Source organism: Drosophila miranda (genome assembly GCF_003369915.1).
Source record: "Drosophila miranda strain MSH22 chromosome Y unlocalized genomic scaffold, D.miranda_PacBio2.1 Contig_Y1_pilon, whole genome shotgun sequence".
Lineage (NCBI taxonomy): Eukaryota > Metazoa > Arthropoda > Insecta > Diptera > Drosophilidae > Drosophila > Drosophila miranda.
The window spans coordinates 9743297-9761300 of NW_022881603.1; positions in this window are offsets into that span (position 1 = coordinate 9743297).

Genomic DNA, 18004 nt, shown 5'->3' on the forward strand with positions numbered 1-18004 from the left:
TTCGCAGGAAGTCTCGCAGTTGCCCCCAGAGGCGTCTCAATAATTGGTTTAAGTTCAGGCAATATAAATAAACACATTCTGAGAAAGCCCTTCAAGTCGGCATTCAAGACACTTGGACAGACCGAGACCAAGACCAAGACCGAGACCACAACCACTTCTGCTAATCTCTTTTTCCTTTTAAAATTTATGACTTCATTATGAGGACAACAAAGACGAGACGTTGCCAGGAGATTGCCAGTCAGTCACTGGGTCTGTCTGCCACTCTGTCGTTGTTGTTTGTTGGTTTTACGTTATGGTTGTCATTTGGCAGTGTAAGGAAGCGATCCTGGGCTGGGGTACATATCTCAGTCTACTCCAGGGTCGAAATTACAGTAATATTTATAATTTGCCGGGACTCCGTATTTCGGACCTATGATGGGGGACGGGGCAGCAGTCCCGCGGACGGGAGCGATCGTAGCGTGGGCCAGGGCCGTGGGTTTCACCGAGAGCACTCCGGTTATCGCCGAATAACGCCTTCAGGACCCCACCGAACTCAGAATCAATACGGAGGTCTTTACTATGCGACAATACCGACAGGTGTCGCCGAGAGTACCTAGGCTATCGCCGGACAGTGCTTAAGGGACCCCGCCGGCCTGAGAGTTACAACGAAGCAGAAAGGGGGACTATGCTATACGGAAATACCGGCAAGTATCGCCGAGAGTACCTAGGCTATCGCCGGACGGTACTTACGGGACCCTGTCGGCCTAAGAATTACTACGACGCGGAAGGGGGACTTTGCTATGCGGAAATACCGACAAGTATCGCCGAGAGTCCTAGGCTATCGCCGGACGGTACTTACGGGACCCTGTCGGCCTAAGAATTACTACGACGCGGAAGGGGGACTTTGCTATGCGGAAATACCGACAAGTATCGCCGAGAGTCCTAGGCTATCGCCGGACGGTACTTATGGGACCCTGTCGGCCTAAGAATTACTACGACGCGGAAGGGGGACTTTTCTATGCGGAAATACCGACAAGTATCGCCGAGAGTACCTAGGCTATCGCCGGACGGTACTTACGGGACCCTGTCGGCCTAAGAATTACTACGACGCGGAAAGGGGAACTTTGCTATGCGGAAATACCGGAAAGTATCGCCGAGAGTACCTAGGCTATCGCCGGACGGTACTTACGGGACCCTGTCGGCCTAAGAATTACTACGACGCGGAAAGGGGAACTTTGCTATGCGGGAATACCGACAAGTATCGCCGAGAGTACCTAGGCTATCGCCGGACGGTACTTACGGGACCCTGTCGGCCTAAGAATTACTACGACGCGGAAAGGGGGACTTTGCTATGCGGAAATACCGACAAGTATCGCCGAGAGTACCTATGCTATCGCCGGACAGTACTTACGGGACCCTGTCGGCCTAAGAATTGCTACGACGCGGAAAGGGGAACTTTGCTATGTGGAAATACCGGCAAGTATCGCCGAGAGTACCTAGGCTATCGCCGGACGGTACTTACGGGACCCTGTCGGCCTAAGAATTACTACGAGGGTCAGGGATATCGACGAGCATCACCGAGGGTGCCTAGGCAATCGCCGGATAGCACTTACCGGACACTGTCGAACTAAGAATTACTACGAGGGTCGGGGGTACCGGCAAGCATTGCCGAGAGTGCCTAGGCAATCGCCGGATAGCACTTACGGGACACCGCCGAACTAAGAATTACTACGAGTACGAGAATACCGACGCGTATCGCCGAGAGCGCTTAGGCAATCGCCGGATAACACTCACGGGACACCATCGGGCTGAACATTACTGCGAAAATCTTTATCATACAGCGCAGGTATCGCTGAGAGGGCTAAGGCAATCACCGGACAGATCCTTCGGGACCCAGGGAACTACGGGGATCAGGCGAGACACCAACAGGAGTCACCGGGGGGCGCTTAGACGATCGTCGGATAGCGGCCTCGGGACCCTGCGGGGTCACAAACTACTGGAGGGAATCATGCGGAGGGAACAACGACAGGTATCACCGAGAACACCTAGGCAATCGCCGGACAGCGGCCTAAGGATCCTGTCGGGCTACGAACTACTGGATGGAATCACACAGACTCGGGCAAGGGGCGGGAGGAAAGGCAGAGAAGATGAAGCCCCGGGCCTCCAGGTTTTCTAGTGTATAGATTGTTGGAGGTCGTGCTATGTTTCTGTTATATTCGTTACATTTCACTTTATTCTTTCTTGGTTCCCTACCTATCGCACCGCTCAGCAGCCCGTATACACGTCTAGAGACTAGCTTACCCCTGAACTCCCACGCTTGTCCTCGTCGAAAGCCTCCTCTTCCCCGTGGGTGCAGCGTAGATGCAGGATCTCCTCTCCATAAGTGTAGTATCGATGCAGGGTCTTCTCCCCGTAAGCGCAGCGTCGATGCCGGATCTTCCCCGTGTCACTGATAGCGTTGGCGTGGATCCGGGCCGCCACGTGTTTTTACTTTTTCCAAGCCACTCGAATTTTTCCGCGAACACGTCCGACTCCTACGACTGCTCCCAATCGAGCTTTTCTTATCCACGTTTTTCTTCTCCAGCCTCAGAACTCTCCCGATCCAGCGCCAGCGTGGACGGCCAGCGTCGTCATTCTCGCGGCGGCAGAGGGCTGGCGCCGTCGTTCGGCGTCTACGCTGCGCCGGTGACTTTTATCTCTCTTTTTTGCTGCTGGCGCGTCGTTACTTCGCTTTAGTTTTCCGCGTTTCTCTTCTGCCGTTGCTGCTGTGGGCTTACTGTGGGCTGGCGGCTTATCTTTTCGGCACTTCTCGTCTTCGGCCGTCGCTGAATTGATGCTGTTGGCTACCGTTTCGGCTCTTGGTGTATTCCTCTCTCTCTTTGGCTTCCGCTGCGTTGTTGTTGTTGGGTTTTGTTTCTTGGTGTATTCCTCCCCGTTTCTGTGTCGGTGCCGTTAGGTTTCGGTTCTTGGTGTATTCCTCCCCGTTGCTGTGTCGGTGCCGTTGGATTTCGATTTTTGGTGTATTCCTCTCCCTCTTTGGCTGCTACTGCGTCGTTGTCGTTGGGTTTCTGCTTTCTCGGTGTATTCCTCGCCCTTGCTGCGGCGATGCCGTTGGTTTTCGGTCCTTGGTGTATTCCTCTCTCTCTTTGGCTGCTGCTGCGTCGTTGTTGTTGGGTTTTGTTCTGAAAAGCCAGTGGCTTAATATATAAAATTAATACCATGTAGCCTTCGTGGCCTTCCCCCTTCCCCCCTTAACCTAAAACTGAAAAATCAATGCTTAAACCTAGAAAACGAAGAAAAGTCAAAATCTTAATTCAAATAACGTAGGTCCGGGTCCCTGCAGTGGAAAAATGCCGGCGAGTTGATGGGCGGAAAAATGTGGGTGGAGCGTACGCTCCCTCACACCCCCTCCATACTTCGGGGGTGCCGAAGAGTGACGGTGACGGCCCGGCTGCGTTTAATTTTGATGCGAAAGCAAGTGCCGTCATGGACCTTCAGTCGCCGGACTCCCAGTCGGTAGGCGCGATCGCGTAAGAATACGGTGATGTTGGATATGAGGTCCCGGGGCAACCGCCGACCTGGCGCGTTGGTCCGCCATTCGGGGGGAGCTTCTGCCCATTCCGGGTCGTCCTGCACCGCGGCTACCGTAGGGTGGAGTCGGAGGATCTGCAGCAGGTCGGCCATCTCGCCATACTCCAGCGGGAGGCTCTCTTCGGAGTCGAAGTCAACTACTCCCTCATCGGGACGTTGTGGGGGTAGTCCGGCGTGGGCGGTTACGAGGGGAGGCGGGACGTCATCTGACACCGATGGGTTGGCTGGTGCCCACTGCTGGTTCGCCTGGGGCGCGAAGCCCAGGCTCATGAGGGACCTGGAATCGCGTTGGGGTCCTACTCCTTCCCCTGTATCGCTTGCGTGGGACACGTCGGAGTAGTGTGGTCCAGCACCGTCCCCGGATTCGTCCTCGTCGTGTACTGCTAGAGGGGTGACTGCCCGACCTTGACCGGCCAGGTTCCACTCGGCCCAAAGGGGCGAGTCCCATTCGTTCCCGCGAGCCAGTGGGTGTCTGTTCCCTTCGTCCTGCAGCATGGACGCCAGGCTTTGAGCGTCGCGTATTATCGTCTCGTGCTCGTCGGTGTCCGTGGTCGCGTTGTCTTCATCGATGGCAGCCCCATAACTCCCGAACCAACGGTGATTGGGCGCCGAGCGGACACCTGCGGTTGTCCGAAGCGGCCATCGGGCTCTACTTGCTCTTCGGCGTCGGTCCCCGGGCCCTGGGTTTGTTGGTCGATCCACCCCTGGATGGCTGCCGCGCGCTGACCCCATGGCATCCTGTCCTGTTGTCGAAGTGTCGCCTCTCCGACCCGCCTCAGCTGGGCTTGACGGGAGGCGGATGGCCCATTGGGGTCGACGATCCAGCCGCGAGTCCGTTGTGTCGTTGGTTCGTCGGCAGGTGCCGGGACTTCAGGCTGCTGGTCTCCGCTAGGGTGTCCCGTCGTATCACCATTTGCCCCTAGGGGCCGAGCTTGCCTTCCGTCTCTTAAACGCTTCATGTCTTCAGTCGATTCTAGGGAGAAAATGCCTGTCGGTTAGAACCTGCCTGTCTTAACTAGAAGTATTAATACCCTCCCCCTATCCTGCTTGAGCGGTGCGAGTAAGAAGATGTTTACATTGGGTGTAGTACTTATCTAATCCCATAAGGGGATGTATACGTAGCTTACGGTTTCGTGGGTCGCGCCCCCTACAGGGCGAGGACGTGACGGTAGCGCGCTACCGCTAGTGGCCCTTGCGAAGTCGGGAGGTCATTCAGGTCTGTCCAACGTCGTTGGGTTCTCCTCGGGGTGGTCCACTCCGTGGAACGCCTTTAAGTCGGCTAAACTCGCAGCTTTCCTTCGTTTGCCTTGTTGACTCTGTAGTCGAACTACGTTGGGAGATAATAATCGGGTTACCTTGTACGGCCTGTCGTACTTGGGGGCCAACTTTGCCGCGAAACCGTCGGCGGCTTTGGATAAGTGATGCTGCCGAAGGAGGACTAGGGTTCCTAGTTCGGGTCGCCACTCGCGCCGTCGGAGGTCGTATGTTCTCTTCTGCTCTTGGGATGCCCGTTGGGTGTTCTCCTGTACGACCTTGAAAACTTCCTGCAGTCGTGTCGCCTTCTCGTGGGCAGGCTCTGGTTCATTTCCTAATCCTGGGGTCACTTCGTCGTACAGGGCTCCTGGTAGCCTTGGTTCTCGTCCGAGTACCAAAAAGGACGGGCTGAAGCCCGTGGTGTCCGACGTGCGGCTGTTTATGGCCAAGCTTAACTCGGGGAGGAGATCGTCCCAGGTCCGTTGGTCCCCGTCGACGTATTGTGCAATCATTGTCTTGATGGTCCGGTTTGCCCTCTCCGTCGGGTTTTGCTGAGGGGTATACGGCGCGGTGTGCTCGAGTTCCATTCCCGCCACCTCGCAAAATTTCCGGAAGGACCGACTGGTGAATTGTGTTCCGTTGTCGCACACAAACTTCCACGGGACCCCGAATCGGCAGAGTATCCTCTCTCGGAACGCCTTCTCCAAGTGGGCGGTTGTGGCTTTCCGGTGTGGCACAAGTTCTACCCATTTGCAGAATGAGTCGAAGAACACGAGGAGCATCGTGTTGCCGTGCGTTGAGCGGGGTAGTGGGCCTACGAAGTCCTCGCAAAGGATGTCGAACGGGCCCTTCGCCTGTCGCGTATACATGTGACCTGCGGGTTTGTTCTGGCTCACCTTAAATTTTTGGCAGCTTTCGCAATGGTTCACGTATCGGGCCACGTCTCTGTAGAGTCCTGGCCAGTAATATCGTTGGGTTACCCGAGTGGTAGTTTTCCGTATTCCTAGGTGTCCGGCGGTCGGGTGATCGTGGCATTCTTCTAACACTCGTCTACGATGGCCACTGGTGACGCATAACTGCCACTGGTGAGATTCTTCCTCGATTGGTCGGTGTCCAGGCTGCCGGTAGATCTGTCCGTTCTCGATTATAAATTCTCTGCATTCCTCAGGGCGTGACTGGATACGTTTGAGCAACCTCTGTATCCAGGGGCAGGTGGGCAGGTCTTCTAGGGTTCGCTGTATGGTTAAGGTTGCCGGGAAAGAGCGTCTGCAACGATGTTTTGGCTTCCGCGTCGGTAAAGCACGTCAAAGCGATACTGTTGGAGTTCCAGAGCCCAACGGGCGATGCGACCGGTTGGATTATTGATCGAGTTTAACCACTTCAAGGCGAGATGGTCGGTGATGACGTCGAAGTGATAGCCCTCCAGGTAGCATCGTAACTTCCTGATGGCCCAGACGATGGCTAAGCACTCCTTTTCCGTGGCTGATTAGTTCTCTTCTGCTTTCAAGAGCCTTCGACTGGCGTAGGCTATGACCCTCTCCTCTGCACTGATCTGTTGCGTCAGGACCGCCCCTAGACCGTAGTCGCTTGCGTCAGTTTGTAGAGCGAACCTCTCCCCGAAATACGGGCAGGCTAAGACGGGTGCTCGGGTTAACTTCTCCTTCAACTCCTCGAAAGCGGCCTGCTGTTCGTCACTCGAGATCCACCTTTTCTCCTTTTTCAGGAGGCTAGTCATTGGTTGTACAATCGTCGCGAAATTCGGGACAAACCTCCGGTACCACGATGCCATTCCCAGGCAGCGTCGAAGCTCCTTTATTGAACTGGGTGGGGCCAACTTCCGGATGGCGACGATCTTATCTGGGTCGGTGTGTATACCCTGCTCACTAATGACATGCCCCAGGTATACAATGCTTTTCTGGAAGAAGCTGCATTTCTTTTGGTTCAATCTTAGATTTGCTTCCCGTAGTCTCCGGAACACCTCTCTCAGATGATCGACGTGTTCCTCCAACGCCGCTCCGATGACAATAATGTCATCAAGGTAAGCGAATGCGTTGGGTTCCATCTTTGGTCCGATGACGCTGTCCAAGGCTCGCTGGAACGTGGCCGATGCTGAGTGCAGCCCGAACGGCATCACCTTCCAATGGAAGAGTCCTCTGCCCGGAACGGTGAAGGCAGTACATTCTCGGCTCCCCTCGGCCATAGGGATCTGCCAATACCCGTTCTTGAGGTCCAAAGTCGAGATGTAACGTGCGTTACGGAGCCTCTCGATGATGTGTTTGATCCTGGGCAGTGGGTAGGCGTCGGGTATTGATTGCGCGTTGAGTTGTCGGTAGTCTACGCACATCCGCATCTCGCCTGTCTTCTTTCCCACCAGTACGATGGGAGCGCTGTGTGGGCTTTTTGAAGCTTCGATTCGCCCGTCTTGCAGCAACTCGTCGACCTGAGCATTGATGATTTTCTGCATGGCCGGATTTTTGGGGAAGTACCTCTGCTTTATCGGCTTGTCGTCCTTCAGAGTGATGGTATGCTCAGCTATGTGAGACACGCCCTCCAATCCCTCGAACTTGGTCAATTCTTGCTTCAAAAACTCGGCTACCCACGGCGGAAGAGGCGGTTCGGTGATGGGGGCTGTCTGGTGCATTGTCACTGGTACATTGCTGGGTCTGGCGTGGTTGGGATTCTGGTGCGTTGTCACTGGTACATTGCTGGGTCTGGCGTGGTTGGGATTCTGGTGCGTTGTCACTGGTACATTGCTGGGTCTGGCGTGGTCGAGGTTCGGGTGCGTCGGCTTCGTCCGGTGGGTCGCTGTTGGATTGGTCGAGTGGGTAGGAGCAGCGGATGCAGTCGCGGGACTTTCGTCACTACAAGTAACCATGCGGGGCCGAGTCGAGGATGATGTGGGGATCGGGTTGGTTTCCCGGATCGCCCGCTTGGTCAACTGCAAGTACGCTCGTCCGCATTGTATTATGGCCTGGACGCCGCAAAGGAAATCGAGCCCCAGTATGATGTCGTCCACTACCATGGGTAGGACTAATAGAATCACCCGCGTTTCCTGTTGATCCAGACGTACCTTGACCGAAACTGCTTGCGTCACCTCCTTTGCGTCCGCCTGGCGGACGGTAGTCCTTATATTCCGTGCGTTCACTCCGGTACTTACTTCATGAGCGATGCGTTGACTGACGAACGACCGCGTTGCTCCCGTGTCGAGGGTAGCTGTGAGCGGTACTCCTTCGATGGTTACTAGCGCGGCGATCCTGCCTCCTTCCAAACTTAAGGGATGAGTTACTCCTGGGGGCCCTGGAGGTATGTCTCCGATCGGTTCCCTGACGAGCGGAGACTCGGCCCGTTTCCCGACTCGAATAGCCTACAGCAGTCGATCGTCCGGATGCCGCGGCGGCCACACTCCCAACAGAATAGCACTCGCCGATTCCTGCATGAACTGCTGAAATGACCTTCCTCCCCGCAATTACGGCAGGCCCGGCGTGTGTTCACCGGCCGGTCTCCATCCTGGGTCACTACGCGGCTTGCCGTCTCGGCGCTCCGGCAGGGCCCAGTGTCGTCTGGAGGAGCATGATGTGGGGTGGATAATCCGGGTCCTTGGTATGATGGCGTTCTGGCTTTCGTATTTGGTCGGAGGTCGATCAAGTAGTCCTGAAAGGCTTCTCGGGGTCGTTGGCGACGGGAGCGGATCGTATCTTCCAAGCGCTGAAAGTATCGCGGGGGTAGGAAGAACTCCAAGAATTCCTTCCGGAACTCGGTCCATGGCTTGCCTTGCATCTGGAACGTCCTAAACCATCCTTCTGCCTTGCCAGTTAGTAGCCCGGAAATGGCTCGCGGCAGTTGTGCTGGGCTTCCGCCATATGAGTCGACCCTTTCTTCCAACCGTTCGATGAAAGCCAGCGCAATTGCGCAGCTTATCGGCCAGGGCGGCGAAGGAAATTTCTTCCCTTCCGGGTCGCGAAGTTCCGGCTTCCTCGGGGAAGCGGTGCTGGTGGTGATTGTCACCATGTCGCCGGTCAGTCGTGGTTTCAAGCCGGCCAGAGTCGCCGTGAGCTGCGCGCGGGAACTCGGGAATTATGATAGATAGAGGCTGCTCCGCACAGATCCCTTCCTTCCTCTCTCGCTGACTCGGTCCCGGCGACGGGGACGTGTTCCTCGGGCTTCTCGGGCTTGTCGCGCTGTCGAAGACCATTCCCAGCTCTTTGATCCGTTTTTCGATCCCAGTCGGATGCTCACCGCGCGAGATAAAGGCCGAGATCCGGCTGCGCAGTTCGTCCACTGTCCCGGTTTCACCGAGGCCGAATTCGGCGGCGATGGCCTGCAATTCGTCCTTGCGCCGATACGAAATCCACTGTACCCCCATGTCGAAGCACGGTGGTCGAACTGGCACTTCAAGGTCTTTCGCGTTTCCGACGGTAGTATCACGTATTGACCCTGCGGTAGAATCTTTTCTTAGGTCACGCACTGAATACCGGAGTCCTTGGGGCTAGTCACGGAAGCACGGCGTATGCACGGTTAACACGGTTGTCCAGTGGAGGCATCCTTGGCGTCCTTGCTGCTTGGGGTCCTGGTCGATAGTCCTTGCTATCGTTGTCCTTGGAATTGTCCTTGTGGTCCTGGTCGTGCTGGGTTCGTTGATTTAAGCGTTGGATCTCGTCCCGTGTTGATGGCTGAACGCTGACTGATCACTTTAAAGGCCGGGCGTTTACTCTCCGCTATCGTTTTGTAGGCCGAGCCTTGAATTATCGCGCTGAAGACCGGGCGTTGACTGCTCGCGCTGAGGGCCGAGCATTGACTATTCTCGCTGAGGGCCGGGCGTTGACTATCCTCTTCTGGGTCTGAGTACGAAATATATAGCCGGGCTGGTTGGTCTTCGGGAGGATTCCGGCCTCTACCGCTCACGACTCGCTGCTCGCTCGTGTCGCTCTCTCTCTAGCGATTTCTGCCCAGCTTCGGCTCGGTTCTCTTTCTCTGCCGCCTAGCCGCGGCGCTCTCCTCCTCATGTGGGCGCAGCGACCACGTTCTGACGCTATTGCTAGGGAGGTTAGGGAAGCCAGCCTCGGCTGTACGTGAATAATGGGCGACCTCACGTGCGGTTTTTTTTACAGAGATATACAGCTATTCTTGTCCTAATGATTCCGACTGGCCGTTCTTGCGCATGGTACAGTCCCGATTCCCCCTGCTACCCGTTTTTTTTTTTTGATCGACTGTTCCACTTAACGCCCCGAAACATAACGGAATCCCGGAGTCCCTGCTCGGGCGCCATCTGTAAGGAAGCGATCCTGGGCTGGGGTACATATCTCAGTCTACTCCAGGGTCGAAATTACAGTAATATTTATAATTTGCCGGGACTCCGTATTTCGGACCTATGATGGGGGACGGGGCAGCAGTCCCGCGGACGGGAGCGATCGTAGCGTGTGACAGGGCCGTGGGTTTCACCGAGACCAGTCCGGTTATCTTCGAATAGCGCCTTCAGGACACCACCGAACTCAGAATCAATACGGAGGTCTTTACTATGCGACAATACCGACAGGTGTCGCCGAGAGTACCCACGCTATCGCCGGAGAGTACTTAAGGGACCCCGCCGGCCTGAGAGTTACTATGAAGCGGAAAGGGGGACTATGCTATACGGAAATACCGGCAAGTATCGCCGAGAGTGCCTAGGCTATCGCCGGACGGCACTTACGGGACCCTGTCGGCCCAAGAATTACTACGACGCGGAAAGGGGAACTTTGCTATGCGGGGATACCAACAAGTATCGCCGAGAATACCTAGGCTATCGCCGGACGGTACTTACGGGACCCTGTCGGCCTAAGAATTACTACGACGCGGAAAGGGGGACTTTGCTATGCAGAAATACCGACAAGTATCGCCGAGAGTACCTATGCTATCGCCGGACGGTACTTACGGGACCCTGTCGGCCTAAGAATTACTACGACGCGGAAAGGGGAACTTTGCTATGCGGAAATACCGGCAAGTATCGCCGAGAGTACCTAGGCTATCGCCGGACGGTACTTACGGGACCCTGTCGGCCTAAGAATTACTACGACGCGGAAAGGGGAACTTTGCTATGCGGGAATACCGACAAGTGTCGCCGAGAGTACCTAGGCTATCGCCGGACGGTACTTACGGAACCCTGTCGGCCTAAGCTTTTTGGTTCGCTTGAGTTTGCTGGGCTCGCTCAGCGGTCGGTCGATTCGTCGCAACGTATTTTTATACCCGATACTCAAAATGAGTATTGGGGTATATTAGATTTGTGGTAAAAGTGGATGTGTGTAACGTCCAGAAGGAATCGTTTCCGACCCCATAAAGTATATATATTCTTGATCAGCATCAATAGCCGAGGCGATTGAGCCATGTCTGTCTGTCCGTCTGTCCGTCCGTCCGTCTGTCCGTCTGTCCGTCTGTCCGTCCCCTTCAGCGCCTAGTGCTCAAAGACTATAAGAGCGAGAGCAACGATGTTTTGGATCCAGACTTCTGTGATATGTCACTGCTACAAAAATATTTCAAAACTTCGCCCCGCCCATTTCCGCGCCCACAAAGGACGAAAATCTGTGGCATCCACAATTTTAAAGATATGAGAAAACCAGAAACGTAGAATTGTAGAGAATGACCATATCTTTAAGACTGCGGAATCTGAATTGGATCGTATCATTATTATAGCCAGCATCAAGAAAACAATTTCATTTTTTCTCGCCCTGTCTCTCTCTAACACACACGTAGCATAGGCGGCTTTGCTTAGAGTAAAACATTAGCGCCTAGATCTCAGAGACTACAAAAGCTAGAGCAACCAAATTTGGTATCCACACTCCTTATATATCGGACCGAGACGAGTTTGTTTCAAAATTTCGCCACACCCCCTTCCGCCCCCGCAAAGAATGAAAATCTGGGGATATTCAAAAATCTCAGAGACTATTAAGGCTAGAGTAACCAAATTTGGTATCCGCACTCCTGTTAGATCTCACTATAAAACGAATATCTCCGAATTTTGCCCCACTCCTTCCGCCCCCACAAAGGACGAAAATCTGTTGCATCCACAATAATGAGGATACGAGAAAACTAAAAACGCAGAATCATAGATTATGATCATTTCTATCAGATTGCTGAATCTGGACCAGATCAGATAATTTTTATAGCCAAAAGGAACAAATCAATTTGCACTGGCTTCGCAGCGCCCGACGTCACGCTCAGACTGATTTTCTGTCTCTCTCGCACGCACTCTTTGTCGTGTCGTTTAATATTAGCGCCGTCTGCCGGAGGAGAGCCATACTGACTTAGTATCGGATATAACCGTAGAGTTGCGGTGTCCGCAGCAACTCACAACGTTCCCCCTCGTTATTGTTGTCCCCAACGACAAATGATAAGACCTTCCTTTTCTTTAATCGAATTTCTCTTTATTCGTAATTATATTAGGACTTAGGGCTATATGCTACAATTTAACTTATCTATGGATCTCCACCACGCGTGGGCTCTCGTCGGGTGTGGCAGCGTTGAGGCTAATGATTGGGGCAATTCGACCTCCGCTATTGCTTTGGCCCGCCACGCAAATCCGCACTCTACGTCTCGCACTCCCCTCTTAGCTTCCGCCGGCAACTGTGGATCACCTCTTAACTTAGACTCACTCTGGGGCAGGCGGGGCCTGTCTTCCTGTTGCTATTCACTTCACTGCACTTCTTCGAACCGTACCGGGTATCACTCTTACGTTTCGGCGGGGTTTCAACGTGCGCGCGCGATCACCTCTCCACGGAAAAAGAAAGCCGCTTCGTCGCTGCAGCCTCCTTTTATAGCCCCTTGACGGGCCCCGGCTCGGCATCGGTAGTTTTCCATCGCCGTCTCCTGGTTTGCACGGCCTTCGTAACGGGGCCTGGCCGGTGGCGTGATCCCATGCCCTTATTGGGTCATGCGTCGGATCGCTGCCGGCCCGATCCCGCCGTCTCCTCTGCCTCCCGCGTTTCTCTCTCTCCGAGAGCGGGACACTTCTCCTCTCGGGGCCCTTGGCCTCTTCGCCGCATCCGGATATCCGTGTTTATCTGGGCTGACCTTCGCCTTATCCAGCCAGCCATCAGCCTTTATCCGACCGTCCCACCGCCTTTATCCGGCTATGCTTTGGTCGAATTCGCCCTGTGGGAACCGCGGTTCCTCACAATACTATACAATTTATATTTAACTTAATTTAACGGACAAGAGTACTGTTGGGACTAGGGGCCCCGCGGACTGCGGTACTGCCGCAAAGCATTGCTTCGCAGTGGCGTGGACACCTAGTCCGTCTGCTCCTTCCGCCTTCTCTCCAAGGACCTAAGCGTTCGCATCACGCTAGAGGCGAACTCCGCTGCCGCTTTCCACACCTTCGGGTCTGCCAGCATCAGCGGCACCAGAGTCTCGGTGCTGACCCTAGACCCTGCTGCTGTCTCCAATGTCTGACGCTCGAGGTCAAAACTGTGGCAGTCGAAGAGGACGTGGCGAGCGTCCTCCTCTATGCCTGTGCCGCACTCGGGGCACCAGTTTTCTGTCTCGTGGCCGAAGCGCTTGAGGTAGCCGCGGAAGCAGCCATGTCCGCTCAGTGCCTGGTAAGGTAAAAATCCACCTGGCCGTGCATCCTTTCAACCCAGCATGCTATGCTTGGGATGAGGGTGTGGGTCCATCGGCCTTTGGGTGAGTGGTCCCATCGAGTCTGCCATCTGTCTATCTGTCTAGGATCTCCTTCCTCTCCCTTATCAGCTCCCTGAGCGGAACTTGCCCGGAAATGACTAACGCAGCTTCGTCTGAGATGGTCCGGAACGAGCACACGATCCTAATGGCGCACAGTCTGTACGTTGCCTCCACTTCTCGCATGTAGCTCCTCACCTTCGCGGCTTCTGCCCACACCGGTGCGGCGTAGAGCATCTGCGACGTCACGACGCTCGTCCGCAGTTTCCTCGTTGCCTGCTTTGGCCCTCTGGTGTTTAGCAGCATCCTGGATAGCGCTCCCGCGGTCCCACCGGCCTTCGTGTGGACGTATTCCAGATGCTCTTTGAAGGACAGGCGCGTGTCGATGAGGACTCCTAGGTACTTGATGGACCTCTGCGATTGGATCGCGGTCCCACCAACCTGCACTCTGGTGGTCTCGACTACTTTACGGCTGGATATCAGGACCGCCTCCGTTTTTTGGGCCGCCAGCTCCAGCCCCGCGGCGGCTAGCCACGCCTCAACGGCTTGTATGGCGACGTTGGCAAACTCCTCCACTGCGGCAAGTTCCTTCGCTACCGCCACTATTGCGACATCGTCAGCGAAACCCACCAGGTTAGTGTTGGCTGGCATCGGGAGCCGTAGGACCCCGTCGTACATGGCGTTCCAGAGCAGAGGTCCCAAAACGGAGCCCTGCGGGACTCCGGCTGAGACTTCTTATGCCCTAGAGCCCTGACACGTGTCCATTGTCAGCACCCTATTGCTGAAATAGCTGCGCGCTATATTCAGTAGGTAGCCCGGGATGTTGAAGGACCTCAGTGCCTCCAGCGTCCGGGTCCAGTCGGCCGAGTTGAAGGCGTTCCTTATGTCCAGTGTCACCACCAGACAATAGGACTTGGTTCCGCCTCTCCACCTAGTCCCAGCAATGGCTTCCTCAGCCGTTAGTACGACCCTCAAGATGGCGTCCAGCGTCGACCTCCCTTTCCTGAACCCGTATTGATTCTGGGAGAGACCGCCTGCTGCTTCGATGGCTGCGCTCAGCCTCGCACCGATCACCCTTTCGAAGACCTTTCCCATGGAGTCCAGAAGGCAGATGGGCCTTTAGGAAGAGGCCACCCCTGGCGGCTTGCCCGGCTTGGTTAATAGTAGCAGCCGTTGCCTTTTCCACCTCTCGGGGAACGTCCCCTCCTGGAGGCATTTGTTGAAAAGGCCCGCAACTCCCCTCGGGAGTAGAAGAAGTGCCAGTTTCAGCGCGCTGTTGGAGATTGCATCCGGACCCGGAGCCTTCCTAGGTATCAGGTTTCTGCCTGCCTGCAACACCTCGGCTTCAGTAACCTCGTAGATGTCGCTCGGGCTATGCTCGAACCGCAGGGAGCTGACTATTCCCTCCAGTGCCTCTGGATCTGTTGGGGCTTTGCTGCCCGCGTTCAGCCTCTTCACCACCATCCTGTACGCGCCTCCCCAGGGGTCCTCTTCGGCGGCATCACACAGCTTAAGGAAGCATTCCCTCTTGCTGTTCCTTATGGCGGTCTTCAGATCATTCCTCGCCGCTTTGTAGGTCTCGCTGCATCGGGCCAAGCGCGGTGTGCCTCTGGCTCGCTGGAGCAGCCTTCTGGCCCGGTGGCAGGTTCTACGGAGAACCGCAATCGCTTCGCTCCACCAGAAAACTGGATCTTTGTGCTTCCGGAACATCCCTCTCGGTAGCATGCTCTGGTCGCAGGCGCCTTCAAGTGCGTCCGCCAATTTGGTCGCCATATCGTTGGCTCCGTCTGCATCGTTTGCAGAGTAGCTCTCAACGGCGCTTGCGAAGGCTTGGGCCCTCAGCGTGTCCTGGCGGTACGGCTTCCCATGCCGGGACGGGGTACCTCTCGATCGGGCAAGGGTGCCCAGGGTGCATAGTATGGCCTCGTGGTCGCTGGCAGTGTATACGTCGCTGATCCTCCATCGGGCGTGCCGGGCCAGCGTGCTGCTGGCATAGGTGAGATCGATGATCGACCCTACACCTGCCCTGCTGAAAGTGTGTGACCGTTCGTTCAGAAGGACGACGTCCAGAGAGGCAAAAGCCTCCAACACCGTGCGGCCTCTGCGTTTGTACGGGAGGACCCCCATTCCAGGGCCCAGGCGTTGAAGTCGCCTCCGACTACGACGTTGTTCCGTCCTCGCAGATCGAAGCTTAGCTCGTCCATAATGCGGCTGAAAGTCTCCAGTGAGAGGCTGGGTGCCAGGTAGCAGCTGTAGAACCATATGCCGCTTACATACCCTCGGACGAACCCGTCTGCCGACTTGGTGTCGCGCAATTGTGGCGCGTCGACGCCACAGAGCCACAGGGCCGCTTTGCCAGTAAGGTCCGTGGCCCAATCGCTGCTGCTGCCCACCTTATGTGGTTCGCTGAGGAGTGCCACCTCAGAGCCAAGCTCGCGCACCGTCTGCGTCAGGAGATCCTGTGCGGCCCTGCAGTGATTCAGGTTGAGTTGAATGAACTGCATGTCGTCCTGGTTTTGCCGACCCCGCTTCGCGTGGCTGGGCAGTTTTTAGTGCCTGCCTGGTGCGTGACCTTCTTTCCAGCTGCTGAGCAGATGAAGCACGCAGGCTCTTTTTTGCATTCGGCAACTTTGTGCCTTTTCTCCCCAGCAGCCACTCCTGTCCACTGTACTCTTGCAGTTCCGTGCGATATGCCCGGGTTCCAGGCATCGGTAGCACCTTGGGAGTCCAACTCTTTCCCGGATCCCACATATGGTCCAGCCGATCCTCACCTTGCCGCCTTTCAGGACCGCTTGGAGAAGGGAGAAGGGCAAGCTGACCACCGCCAGCTGGGACTCCGCGTATCCGCGGCGCAGACTGCGGACTCTTACTCGACCCTTGTCAATGTTGACTTGGCGAGTTAGAGCGGCACAGATCTCCAGCTCCGTCGCTAGGGAGTCGATGTCCCGTATCTCCAATATGACCACCTTCGAGTCTTCCGTCATTGCGCGCACAGACGCTCCATCGCCGAGGACACGTGCGATGCTGGCTTTCATGCCCTCAGCACTCTCCACGCTGTCTTTTGCCACCTCCAGCAGAAGGTTGCCGTTTATGGTGCGGCGTACCTTGGAGACGCAGCCTCCCAGGTCGGAAAGCTGGTTGTCGTGTCGTCTGGTGACCATTGCCAAAACCTCGCTGTACGACTTCCCGGAGGCCTGAACTATGACCGCGTCTGGGCGAGCGAGGCGTGCTGCTCTCGGCCTCTTGGCCACCACGGTCCATTCGCTGTCCGGGATTCCGGGGCTCTTGGGCTGTCTCATGGCGCTGGTCGTCGCCACGTCTCCGTGTGGCCGCAACGGGGCCTTTTTAAGGGTCCTTTTGGTTGCGATAGCTCCTTTTCGCTGCCTTGGGCGCGTAGGTGGGGTTCCCGGCTCCCCCAATGGACCTTCGGCCACGGATGACTGGCTAAGTCTACGCCACGGTTCGGTTTGCGCTGCGGCATCTTTCCTCCAGACGGTCGTTGTCTGCTGCTCCTTGTCTGCACTCCGCGTGCTCTGTGAGCATTTCGGGCACAGGCCTTGGGCGTCGGAGCCTTCCTGCAGCGCGCTTCCACCCGCTGCAGCCTCTTGGCTCGATTCGATGATGTTCGAGTGCAGCTCCTTCATGCGCACGAACAGTGCTCTGGTGGCCATGTTGATGTGGCGCGTATTTTTGTCCATCATCCTGGTCTGAACCTCATCAAGGATTTTTCCCAGCTCCGAGAGGTTCTCAAGGCAGGTAGCCTCCTGGTGGGCCTTGCTCTTCTTGGGCGGCGTTTGCCTCTGGGAACTTCCCGGGCTGGCTGGGTCCCGAACCCTCTTGGGGTTCTCCCTAGAGACTCTGCTCCGCTGCTGCTGGAGATGGAGATGGCTCGGGTGCCGGCGATCGGGCGAGCATGCTACCCTTCCTGAAGGCGAGCTTTTCATCCTCCTCCATTCCTATTGTTTACTTTAGAATTTGAATTTCGAAATTAAAATCTCCCTCCGTTGGCGCGCAACTCCAGCTCTCTCCAACACTCTGGCAGCCCTGGGTCGATCGGGCTGTCTGGCAACACCGTCCGTGTGGCAGCTCTACGCGATCACCTGTCTGGCAGCTGCTGTGTGTGAAGCTCCGGACGAGAAGAAGAAGAAGGAAGAAAAGTTGAGTGAAAATTCCTTTTTTCCCTCCACCAACAATGTGGAAAGTGGAAGTGGAAGGCGCCAAAACAAGGGTTCACCCCCCCTTCCCCTGCTGCCTGGAGCGCACTGATTGTGCCCCTGCAACACAGCGGGATGCCGGTGGGGCCGGTGTGTGTGTCTCGTGTTTTTTTTTTTTTTTTTATTGGGAAAACAATATTAACAATAGTGGGTGGTGGGGGGGGGGGATGGGTTGTTGGAATGGGAATGTTGAGGGTAGGTCCACTCCCGCGGGACTGTCGCTAGGCATTACTTCGCGGTGCGGAGCTTGGTGTCTTCTATGGCTCTAGTTGGTTCGGCATCGCTCCAGCCTACGCAGCTCCCTTATGACGCTTGCTGCC